Here is a 12,513-nt window from a genome sequence, read left to right on the forward strand (position 1 = left end):
GAAAAGGATCTCGGCCAATAGTGGGGAGCCTGTCAGAGTCAAAGCGTAATATGTGGCCTCGTGATTGGTTCAGCAGCGATATGGGGCGGGGCCTACTGTGCACAGGAGGCTTAGATTGACAGGTCTCAGCTAGTGTGACAAACGGTATGGTGTTGAGACAGCTCCTGTATCACTGAATGAGTGCAGTCCTGAAAGGAAAGGAAGATATTTCTGCATATTGGATTCATGTTAATGTTTAGTTAAAGAAATTTAAATTTGTGGGGGAAATATATATATATATATAATGAAGAATGTCCTTGCAGTACGTCCGCAGACCCCCTGTTGAAGACTCTTGAATTAGAAGCTTCGTCAAAACTAAAAATTACTATATTTAGCAGACACTGCGTTCTGATTTCTGCTCATGTTAGTCTCCAGATCTGAGAGTGGCTGACGACTGCCTATTCAATACAGCCATTATGACTCACAGAAGTGTTTTATGGTTTAAAATGGGTTATTAACAAGGAACCGAATGACCTTGCATGAAAAAAGGGTTCGCCCATAGCAAAAAAAAATAAAAAATAAAAATACAAGGCAGCACACAGTAATCCAGTGTCTTTGGGTTCATTGCCATTGTACCAGTTTTGAATCACTCACATCATCACCCAATACTGTTTGTTACTGTAGCAGGTCAGCCTGGAACCCAAAGACTCCCCCAACCACTAAATGTAATGATATTGCATAGCCTTCATTGCTACGCCTTACGCTCTTTAACTCCTCTGTCAGAATTTTGCTTCTTAACCAACTGTATCACTATGGGAGTTGGGGTCTGGCGCAGGTGAACTCATTACAGGACCACATCCGTGCACCATACAGTATAGATACACATGGATAATTTACAGCAACCAGGCATCCAAACAGACACGTGTGGCTTCAGTCAGATACATCCCCGCATCATGTTTCCTTAACACATCTGTCGCTATTATACATAATGCATCGGGTTGTTAATAAAATTCTTGTGATACCTGTAGGAATTGAGACCTGATTAAATTTTGATGACCCTAACTTTTTCATGATCCCTCTAGAAGAATTTTTTAAAAAAAGGACTGACCTTGCCCTCAGCAAATAAATTTTAATGACACAATAAATGCTGAAATCGTATCCTGGGCCACAGTGAGCTTTGCCTCCAGGGCTGCCGGATCAAGCGGCTAAGGCAGTGTGAATTATAGTGAATATAGAGCGTAAAATATATGTTAGTGGCACATTTCTTATGCAACACCGTTCTTCTTCTTTACCGCCGTATAGCTTGTGTTTATTACCTTGCTTGGATTTATTTAATTTTATCACACAGTTACAAATTACTCAACTCAATTTTCCTCTTTTCTTTCTTCATAAAACAGCTTCCTTTTCAAAAAAAAATATTTTTTGGAAAGGTTGCCTTCCGAAACACAGAAGTATATTTAGTAGTGTCTCATTGTAGTGTGGTTACCATTTGCAAAATGAGGTGTGTGTTCATGCATGATAAATGAGAAAAACTAGAGCAGCGGCAGCATATAGTAAAAAAAAATGTAAATTTTTATTTCCCCATCTAACAGATCTATCTGAGAATCTAACAGATGATGGATTTGACGTGACAGCTACAGCCTGGAGGTATATGTAATCTCTTCTACGTGTATTGATGCCTCTTGTTTTTTTGAAAATTGCTTTGCATTCGGTTGCAGTAATCTACACGGTTTGTGGCAAACATTTTGACAACAATGTGTCATGATGCGATTAAGCCGACAGCGGTTTAGATTGGATTAGATTCCACTGTCGTCACGTACCGTGGGACGATTCCGGTCTTAATTGTTTCTCATTTATAAGGTAATCAGAGGCCACTGCATGATGTCTATATTCTGGTGTTTTTTTAATGAGTGACTGACTGCCCATCTTTATTTTATGTTCGACTTTATAAAATATGCAGACCAAAACTCAAGAGATGCTACTGACTCAACACGATGTGTTTGCGTCCAAGAGTTGGTCGTAAATGCTCGAGAGTGCTGTTGCTAATATATTTTACAAAGGTTATCGTGGTCGCGTCGCAAGTAATTGATGAGAGGCAGCAGATGCAGGAGCAAATACGTGTATCAGCCTCGTTTGTTTTCAACTATATTAGAAGAGAAAGGGGGTTTTATTACTTCCCCATGAAAATGTTTAATTATTCATTTGTGTGTGCCAAGTTCGACATGAAACACTGGGGATGAAAATCACCATACGCATGCGAAAAACAAAAACAACAACAACAAAAACAAAAACACACAGACGCAAGGTGGGTGATAGCACAATAAAGAAACATTAAAACATTAAATATCAAAGATCCAGCCTGTCTGGAGAGACTTCAGACAACACTTTGGTTTCTCTTAAAAGAAAAGCCTCAGGCTTTTCCTTAACTCTTTCAGTGAACAACTGATCCCATTTTAGTTGTCTCTTGTTTCAGGATGTGAGATGAGTGGGCTGAGATGCTCAGCGAGGGTATTTTCCTCCACAGTGTTTTCCAGCTCATCCTCTTGCATCATCATTATCATGGTAAATAATGTAATGAACTCCTTGAACTCGTTTCGTCTTTCTTCTCTCACACATAATTTAGTGATAACTGAATAATCTGTTATTACACACCTCATGTCTCACAGACCTGGTTATTTAATACACTGTGCAACTCTTTTTAGACATGCACACACAGGCCCACTCGCATTAATGCAGCCCACATACTGTAGTGGACTGATACTAGTGGCAGTCATGATAACAATGATTAATGTGTTCATTCTCTTACATCTACTCTCACTGAGTGGACTGATAATTGCTTGTTGCTGATACTGCCCTTCTCCAAATCTCTAATTGTTTAGATGTACGATCCAAATGACAGAGAGGCTCTGGCCTTTCCAAAATCATGACCAAGATTTTTAAAATATGTCTTCGACTCTGCAGGAAAAGAAATTTCCTCATTCGCTGCCTTTCCTTCTGTTCTAAAGATGAAATGCATCCGTCTTTCTTTTCCCTCGAACGCAAAGCTACTTAGAAACACACGACACAATACTCCACCGGCTAATTGCTGAAATTAAAAGTGAGGAAACAATTCACACAATAAAAACAGATGAGATTCATTGGACTCGTGCATTAAAAAGAGGAAGAACTTTAACACGAGACTCCTTGTGAATAGCACTCCACTTCCAGGCACATTTCATGTGTCACAGGAACGCATTTTAAGCAACGACGATAAGGGCCATTGCACACCAAACAAGTGGTTTGTAATGCCATCAGAGCATCCGTGACCGTCTGTGGCCCTAATTTTAGAGGTATGTTGCTCTGCAGTGGACAAACTCTCGGTGGTTAGCCAGCTAGCCGGAATGATGCACAGGAAGGGACACGGGACCGAAATGGGAATGAAAAGTCAGGAGGGAAAACACAGAAGGCTGCTCTTGATTTTCATTTTCAACTCATCCGAATATGCCATGCACATTTTAAACAAGACCTGCCCAGTTCTTCCTGTTTCCCTTTTAGAATGATGAAGATAAACTACTGCCACCTGCAGGTGTGGATGATTGTCTTCGTTCACCCAGGTGCAAGTACAGCACTGTCAGACACAGCAGTAGACGGTGCCACAGCTGGAACTTCATTGCCCCGGTTACTTTGAAATCACTTGTTTTTGTTGTGTTACTTCAGGCCCAGACACAACATGCTGCTGGCCTGCAAACATTGTGTGTGTTACTTATTGTGTAGGAAGTTAAATACCAGGCTGCAGCATCACAAGCTGAGTTTCCATTGCTAGTTTTTCGCAAACATTTGTGAAATTTTGATACAGTACAATTGCGCTTAGTACGTGTTTCCATTGAATGGTGTTTTGCATATGAGCTCGTCTGGTGATATCCTACAATTCTCCAAAATTTTTGTCAGGCAAGACTTCAAGCTGAGGAAATGGACTTCAAATAAACTGGTCACACAACCCCCTTTGTCAACTCCATTGACAGGGAAATTGCGATAAACTTTTATATCGATACGTCTGAAAAACCACCACATCGCATTTCTAGGGGTAATGGAAACGCAGCAAATGATACAAACAGGGCTACAACATAGCTGTACCGACTGTATTCGATCATTACCATTCAACACCACCTCCGTCAAACCTGAGAATTGTGAACAAGAAAGAATGATAATATTCCAATGAATCGTTTTTAATTGATCACCCCGAATTTCCTTTGGGATATTTACCGCACGCCATTGTGAGGCAGGAACTTTCCCCATGCAATTTATTTCTTCTTTTCTTTTTCAGTCCTGTGCCACTTTGTCTTCATCACTGCACTCTACTGTATTTTCCATGTGAGTGAGTCCCTAGTGGCCATGTGCTTTGTAATGCCTGCTAATCACAAGCTCCATTGTTGAAAATTCATCTTGGACTGCCATCTTAATTCCTTTCCGTCCATTGACTTTCATATGACATTCATCCCTCAAGCCCTCCTCTGGCATCGCCGTGGCATGACTGTGCGCTGACAAACTGCGTGGCTGGGGTAAGAGGAGGTTAAATGACTTGCCTCCAAGACAAAGAGTTCATCATTGCATCTGCTTTGTAATGAAGGTAAAGGATTGCTGGCCTCTTCACCTCTGGGGAAAGGAAATTAGCACCTTCCAAGCGTTCTGTCGTCTCAGGGAGAGCAACTCACACTGCAGTGTGATCCCTGGAGCCTTTTTCCATAATGTTCCTACAATCTTATGAGAGAGAATATTAGTGTTTGGTTATGAAATTCAAATAACCTGATACAGTGTAATCTAGGTAGAAGATATTGATAAAGACAAATAATTGACCATAGCATGATGAGCAGTTCCCTAAGATTAGATTGATTTTGGTGCTCGCATTATCCTCCTGTAATATAAAAATGGGAATTTTGATTGATTCAATCTGACCAAGGAGGAAAAGGCTGGCCTATTTACGGTTATATTTAATACAAACTACTTGGCCTCTGGTGATCCACAGTCTCTCTCATTATGGTACTATACAAATCATTTAGATTGTGTTGAAGGAGGCACATTGTTTCGGAAAAAGTCTGTGCTGCCTATCCATCATCCTAAAGTTTTCCTACTGTCGTTATACTTATTTACTTCAGGGAGTCTTGTGTACCCTGCATCTCAAGTTCAGGAGCATTAGCTACAGATTTTGGGCGATAATATGATTTCCACAGAAAATGCTGCAGAATTTTTAATGACACCAATTAGAAATATTATAAGACCGACAAAAGAGCATCAGAGCAGCAACATCCAATGCTTGTTCTGCAGTGTAGCTTTTATGTCCTTGCACAGTATACACCTAAAAACCGACAGTGAAAATCTGTATTGTAACTGATCCGTACCAGTAAGGCACAGAAAAACAAACCCTTCCGGTTACAGATCAGGTATCTGTAACCAGAATTACTATAAGCATCTGTTTGGCATCGCTTCAACTTATTTACCTTTTCATATGTGAGTGAACCAATCAGTGAACGGCTAGCTGGATGACTTCACAAAGTAATCTGCAACAGCATGTGGTACTGTTACATTCACAGAATAAGAATCTGTAAACGAGTCTCCAATCAGATGAGTTTACATCAGGCATAAACACTGGTTGTCAAACAAGTAGTCCCCCCCCCAACCCCTACATGTCCACGAACCCAGCATAATTTATGGTCAGCAACAATTCTTAACCTCTCTGATGTTTCACTGGAGGCATAAGGGATCATTGCTGTAAGTGGACATAAAACAGGAATCACTCTTGAGGGTTACTGCCATAATGGAGCGCTGTTTTATTCATTGCTTAGAGAATTTATCAATATTAAGGAGCTACATTTTCTCAGCATAATCTATACACGCTTACTTACAAAGATTTTGTTTTGCACAACATTAGTCTCAACAACAAATTATGAATTTCACTAATGCAACTTATGAAAGTGAGCAATGGCGCCCATTACATAATGCTATATTGCCATCCTGTCCCTCATGGAGGGTGATATTGCGCAAGTAACCATTTCTCCATTACGTCTGTTATGTCGGAGCTACTTATCGAATCAGTAGAAAATATGATTATTTCCTGCAAGGCATTACTCTTGCAAGCACGTATAAGGGTCGGATCAGACGCGACGCTTTTATTTCATAAGCAAATCCCGCGTACTGCTCTAAGTGTCACGGGGCACAGAGAACAAGAGTGCAATGAGTGTTGCATGGGCCTCATTACAAGGCCACACAGTGTCTGACAACCTAATTCAACGATGTAGCAAGTGTAGATGTAGAACAAAACTTACTGTAATGTAAACAGACATTAGAGCATCATACGTTGAACCACATTCATTTCCATACATTGCGCAGCTAATGTCTATCTGCTCCATTAACTACCATGTGCCTGCTCAGCGTGTTGACGATGTACAGGTCATTTACTCAAAGTGTATTGGGAAAAACAGGTGTTGAACTGCTAAGATCTGTTTTATAACTTGAAACTCTTGGTTACCTGTACATTTAGTTCCAGGTATGTTTGCTGCTCAGGTATGTTCCCAGGTATGTTCCAGGCTGTTTATTTCATAGTGAGGCAGGTTAGCTAGCAGTCTGCTGTGAACTAAATTAACTATTTTGAAAAGTCAAAACTTGTCTTCCTTCCTTTTTGTTGGGGTTTTATTCACTCTACATTATTTTATTGCATCTAAAGGCTCATGTAAAGTACTGCCTTCTGCTTTCGTCCTTCCTCCAGCCTCGACATTAGCTGCTGTTTGCTCCAAGTTTCTGTGACCAAACGGGAACAGCCGCGTGGTGGTTGTTGACCTTGTTAAGCGTAACGTCAAAGACAGATGTTCAGTGTCCCAACAGCCAATGGCATGTCTTCTTCTTCTTCTTCTTCTTCTTCTCCTTCTCCTTCTCCTCCTCCAACCGTTTCTGTCAACCAATCCAAACGGGACCCGCGCTTTTCAAAGCACGCACTCCAATGACATGTCGCGTTCACGTTTGTGTTTGTGCAGGGAGACGTTGCAGCAGTAAAATGTCTCCTGATTACACTTGTTGTGTTCAAGACGAACAAAAAATAAATAAATAAATAAATAAATAAATAAATAATAATAATAATAATTCAAGACGTTGTGATTCACATTGGGTTGTATATATATATATATACACACACAATAGCATACAGTGTTAAATAGTTATCTTACTATTAATTTCTCAGTAATTTTAAATGATTTTTTTAAGTTTTAAGTTTTGTTGAATTTTACAGTTTATTCCATTAAATAACAGACAAATATTTGTAAAATTATGATACATTTGTGAACATATTTTAACAATAAATAATCATGAAATCTGTGAAATAGAGATCGACCAATATGGATTTTCTTTAGGGCTGATATCGATATTTTTTTACGCCAGCATCGTCCGATGGCTGATGCATGCTGGCGATTTTTCTGAGCCTTAATTTACATGATGACAATGACACAATGATGACAAAGTCTCAAATAACCAAAAACTCTTATTTTATTAGTATTATTTTTAGGGGTGCCTGACAGGCCTACGAGTACAAGCATTTTTCAGAATCCAGCACACACTCTGCTAGTTAGGGAGGGGCAATGTATGGGCTGCAGCAGCACAGGGCTGCTGGAGAATCTGGCAAATAATTATAGGAAGTGTTTGATTGGTGTAACAGTCAATAAAGGGTTTTCTATTGGTTACTGAGATGGGCATGAATAATTCTGTACGTGCCACTTTTTGTTCACATGTAAATAAAAGCTGAGGAATATTATTTTCCACAATGACACCTCTTGTACATTGTCTTATTATCTTCTGGGGGACGTCATTTCCAATCAAGAAAAAACTTGCTGTTCAATGAAAGTCAAAATTTGCCAGGGCTATGAATAATTTACAGCTAGACTGTAAATTGAACAAATGTCCTTACCAATACAACAAATGTCCTGACCAAAGGTAAATATTAATCACTCTTTTTCTTTTATTTGTTGTTGCTCCTAAGCTAGAAATAATTTATTTCAGGTAATTTAAGTTAAATTACAGTCCAACGCCTTCACTGAGGATGAAGAGGATGAAGAAGAGAAGGACGGTCACTGGCTCTGGGTCGCCATCTTGGATCCCGGTTGTGTGTGTTCTTATCCCGCACACCACAGACGAATCCCCGCTCTGACCGAGCTTCCAACCAGGCCGAAAACAAAAAACAAAACACGACCCGAACAACAGGTCCCAACAAAATAAATCAGCAAGGATTCACAAACTGTCAGTGCGTTTACATGCACGTGAAAAAAAAAACTAATTACTGCCGTAATCGGACTATAACAGGAGAATTTAAGTGCATATAAACACGTTCAACGAATCGGAGTTTTCATCGCATGATGCGTGTGCGCATGCTCCACCACCGCTGCGCTGGCGCGTGACCCCGGAACAAACACGTCCATGAAGCCGATCGCAGAAGAAGAAGAAGAGAAACGGAGCCGTCTGAGGGACAGCGCGGATTTACCTGCACCAGAAGTAGCACGAACATTACGTACAAGATTAAAAATGTACTATTATCCGTCTGGTTGTTGTTTAAATGTCGGTCACATGAACGACTCTTGTTTATTACATCACGGAAATCCATCACCCGGAAATCGGGCCGTATTAACGTGGTATTATCCCGCTGAAGGGGAGTGTGGAAGAGGAGAACAGTTATTCGATAACTTGAGCTGCGTGTAAACTGGGACAATGACTGTAGTGAGAAAGTCGAATTTTGAGCGTAGCTCGATGAAGCTCTGGATGTAAACGCACTGTGTATGAATCTTAACGTCTGCTACGTCATCCCTTGGGACCCAAAATGGCGGCGGAGCGGCGCCTCTGAACTTACAGCAGCTTCTTTTACGCACAAAACGATGCGCCCTTGTTCAATGACACAGTGTGCATGTATTACTCCAGTTACATCCACAACAATAACTCCTTAATAAAAATGAAAATATTAACCTACTAACAGTTTATATTATAATACATTATTACCGTTATCGCTCTGCTGGTAGAAACTAAATAAAAACTTGATAAAAATGAGTTAAAACTCACCAAAACCGACGTAGTCTATGTCTTTTGTACCCTTCATAAATTCCCGACCAGGTAAGGGTTGTTTATAGTTGCACATTAGATTAGATTTTTTTTTCTAACAGTATTCCACTCTTCTCCGTCTCTGGTGTCTGTTTTCTTCCTCGACGTCTTTTTTTCTGCTGCTGCATCACTTTAGCGCCGCCGGTGTCTTAAATAATGAATTCTAACCTGCATTTAAATGATGTAAAGCTGGACGTGTTTAGCGTTGTTTCATTTTTCTGTGATTTCCGCTTTTAGCTTGTTAACCGCTTCCTTTTGTCTTTTAGTTAGCTTGTCCTTCCATTATTAACAATGATGAATGAAATTAAAACTAACTGCAACAGTAAAATAAAATTGTAGTAATGTATAAAATAAACAGATCAACTGCTAATAAAGTTGCAATTAAAGAAATTTGAAGTGATTTAAGAAACTTTGATTTGACTCGAGGCGAATTATTAAGAATAAATCTGAAAATATTTTATTTAGTGCTTATATGAAATTAAACCATCAGAAGTAATTGACCTGGAGCACATGATCAGAAGTGGAACGTCATGGATGTGAATGACGTCATTGGTAGTCTACAGCGAGGGAAGGGGGCGGGGCAATATTTGTGGAGAAGGGGGCGGGGCGTTGTCGCAGATCAAAGGAAGATCAAAGACAAATATACTGTGTGTGCCTTTGATGTTAATGACGTCACACCTAAAGCTTTATATACAGCATTACATCCAGTCAATATATTCAGTCTTCATTACACTGACGCATCAGTTCGTGAATACTAGTTTCTCAAAACGCATCGCAAGTCCCTTAAAGACAACGCAAGTTCCTAAAACACTTTTCAAGTTACTAAAACCCTTAGTAAGTTCTCAAAACACAACAGAACTTACTCAACAAATCCTAGTTTCTGCATCTAATACAACACAGACAAGCTCCATGGACAGAAAAATTAGTTCCCAGGTGCAGGAGGTCCCTGAAATCTCAGTGGACACAGTTCGTCCACTGGTTGAGTCCTTCCTTAAGAAGATCAGCCATGACCAGTGGCTGTTATTGGTATCATCCACCCCGGATGATGAAACCAAATATTGGCTGTCAGAGCTGCTGTCAGACGTGATAGCACTCGCTTCGACGGTTGTTCTCACCCAATACGAGAGCACCGTCGTCATTTCTGAGAAGCACGTGTTGACCACTGTGGGCGACACGATTCCTCAGACTTTCGCTCAAGTCCTGGAAGTTCCAGAGGAGACTCGCTGTGAGAGCTCAGATATTTTGACATCCTTGATTGCCGAGAACGTGATGGACAGCGTGAACTCTTCCCTGTCTTCTGGCAAGAAGGATACGGAGGAAGGTAAAAAGAATGTCACTCCGACCCAAAGAATGGATGTTATGGTTGCTCACGCCATTAACATGCTTAAAGAATTTGCTGCCAAGATGACAATGTGCAGACCTCGTCTGTGTAGGATAAAATCACGTCCTCTATCTGCAGCATCTAAAAAATCACGTCCTGAATCTGCAACATCCAGGAAATCACGTGCTGCCTGGTCAACATCTATGGAAGTTATGGAGGAGACGGAGGATGTGGTGCCACCAAAAAGCAATACCTACCACGCCTGGACACCCAATGTGGAAACCCAGCAGACACCCTCCAGAGGATCTAAGGAGAGTGGTCGGTTTCAAAGAGGCAGTATTGTAAATTCCAAAACCCAGAACCTCGAGAAAATGGAACTGCCCTCCTCTCAGAATGTGACAGTAGTTGAAGATGCTGCTCAGTCTGAGGAGAGACCAGCTGCTGCCAACCAAAGTCCAAAGTCCGGCTGCAAAAGGTCTTTGATAAAACGGATAAAGAACTACTTTCAAAAATGCTCTTCCAAAGTTTCTGGTAGAGTATTACCACAGAGACAGACAGAAGCTGGTGGAGAGGTCACTCTTGTGGAGGCCTTTATTCCTGGGGAGGAGGAAGAGAAGAAGGAGTGCTCAAAGGTCACTCTTGTGGAGGCCATTATTCATAAGGAGGAGCAGGAACAGAAGAAGGAGTGCTCAGAGGTCACTCTTGTGGAGGCCATTATTCATAAGGAGAAGGAGGAGCAGCAGGAGGAAGTAGAAGATGAGGTGGAGGAGGAGGAGGAGAGCTCACAATGTGAGTTCCCAAAACACAGAATTTCACAAAACATAACAGAATTTCTGAAAACACAACAAATCCTAGTTTCTGGGTCTAATACAACACAGACAAGCTCCATGGACAGAAGAGTCAGTTCCCAGATGCAGGAGGTCCCTGAAATCTCAGTGGACACAGTTCGTCCACTGGTTGAGTCCTTCCTTAAGAAGATCAGCCATGACCAGTGGCTGTTATTGGTATCATCCACCCCGGATGATGAAACCAAATATTGGCTGTCAGAGCTGCTGTCAGACGTGATAGCACTCGCTTCGACGGTTGTTCTCACCCAATACGAGAGCACCGTCGTCATTTCTGAGAAGCACGTGTTGACCACTGTGGGCGACACGATTCCTCAGACTTTCGCTCAAGTCCTGGAAGTTCCAGAGGAGACTCGCTGTGAGAGCTCAGATATTTTGACATCCTTGATTGCCGAGAACGTGATGGACAGCGTGAACTCTTCCCTGTCTTCTGGCGAGAAGGATACGGAGAAAGCTAAAAAGAATGTCACTCCGATCCAAAGAATGGATGTTATGGTTGCTCACGCCATTAACATGCTTAAAGAATTTGCTGCCAAGATGAGAATGTGCAGACCTCGTCTGTGTAGGATAAAATCACGTCCTCTATCTGCAGCATCTAAAAAATCACGTCCTGAATCTGCAACATCCAGGAAATCACGTGCTGCCTGGTCAACATCTATGGAAGTTATGGAGGAGACGGAGGATGTGGTGCCACCAAAAAGCAATACCTACCACGCCTGGACACCCAATGTGGAAACCCAGCAGACACCCTCCAGAGGATCTAAGGAGAGTGGTCGGTTTCAAAGAGGCAGTATTGTAAATTCCAAAACCCAGAACCTCGAGAAAATGGAATTGCCCTCCTCTCAGAATGTGACAGTAGTTGCAGATGCTGCTCAGTCTGAGGAGAGACCAGCTGCTGCCAACCAAAGTCCAAAGTCCGGCTGCAAAAGGTCTTTGGTAAAACGGATAAAGAACTACTTTCAAAAATGCTCTTCCAAAGTTTCTGGTAGAGTATTACCACAGAGACAGACAGAAGCTGGTGGAGAGATCACTCTTGTGGAGGTCTTTATTCCTGAGGAGGAGGAAGAGAAGAAGGAGTGCTCAGAGGTAAATCTTGTGGAGGCCATTATTCATAAGGAGGAGCAGGAACAGAAGAAGGAGTGCTCAGAGGTTACTCCTGTGGAGGTCTTTATTCATAAGGAGAAGGAGGAGCAGGAGGAGGAAGTAGAAGAGGAGGTGGAGGAGGAGGAGAGCTCACAATGTGAGTTCCCAAAACACAGAATT

Source organism: Mugil cephalus, chromosome 3 (assembly GCF_022458985.1).
Source record: "Mugil cephalus isolate CIBA_MC_2020 chromosome 3, CIBA_Mcephalus_1.1, whole genome shotgun sequence".
NCBI lineage: Eukaryota > Metazoa > Chordata > Actinopteri > Mugiliformes > Mugilidae > Mugil > Mugil cephalus.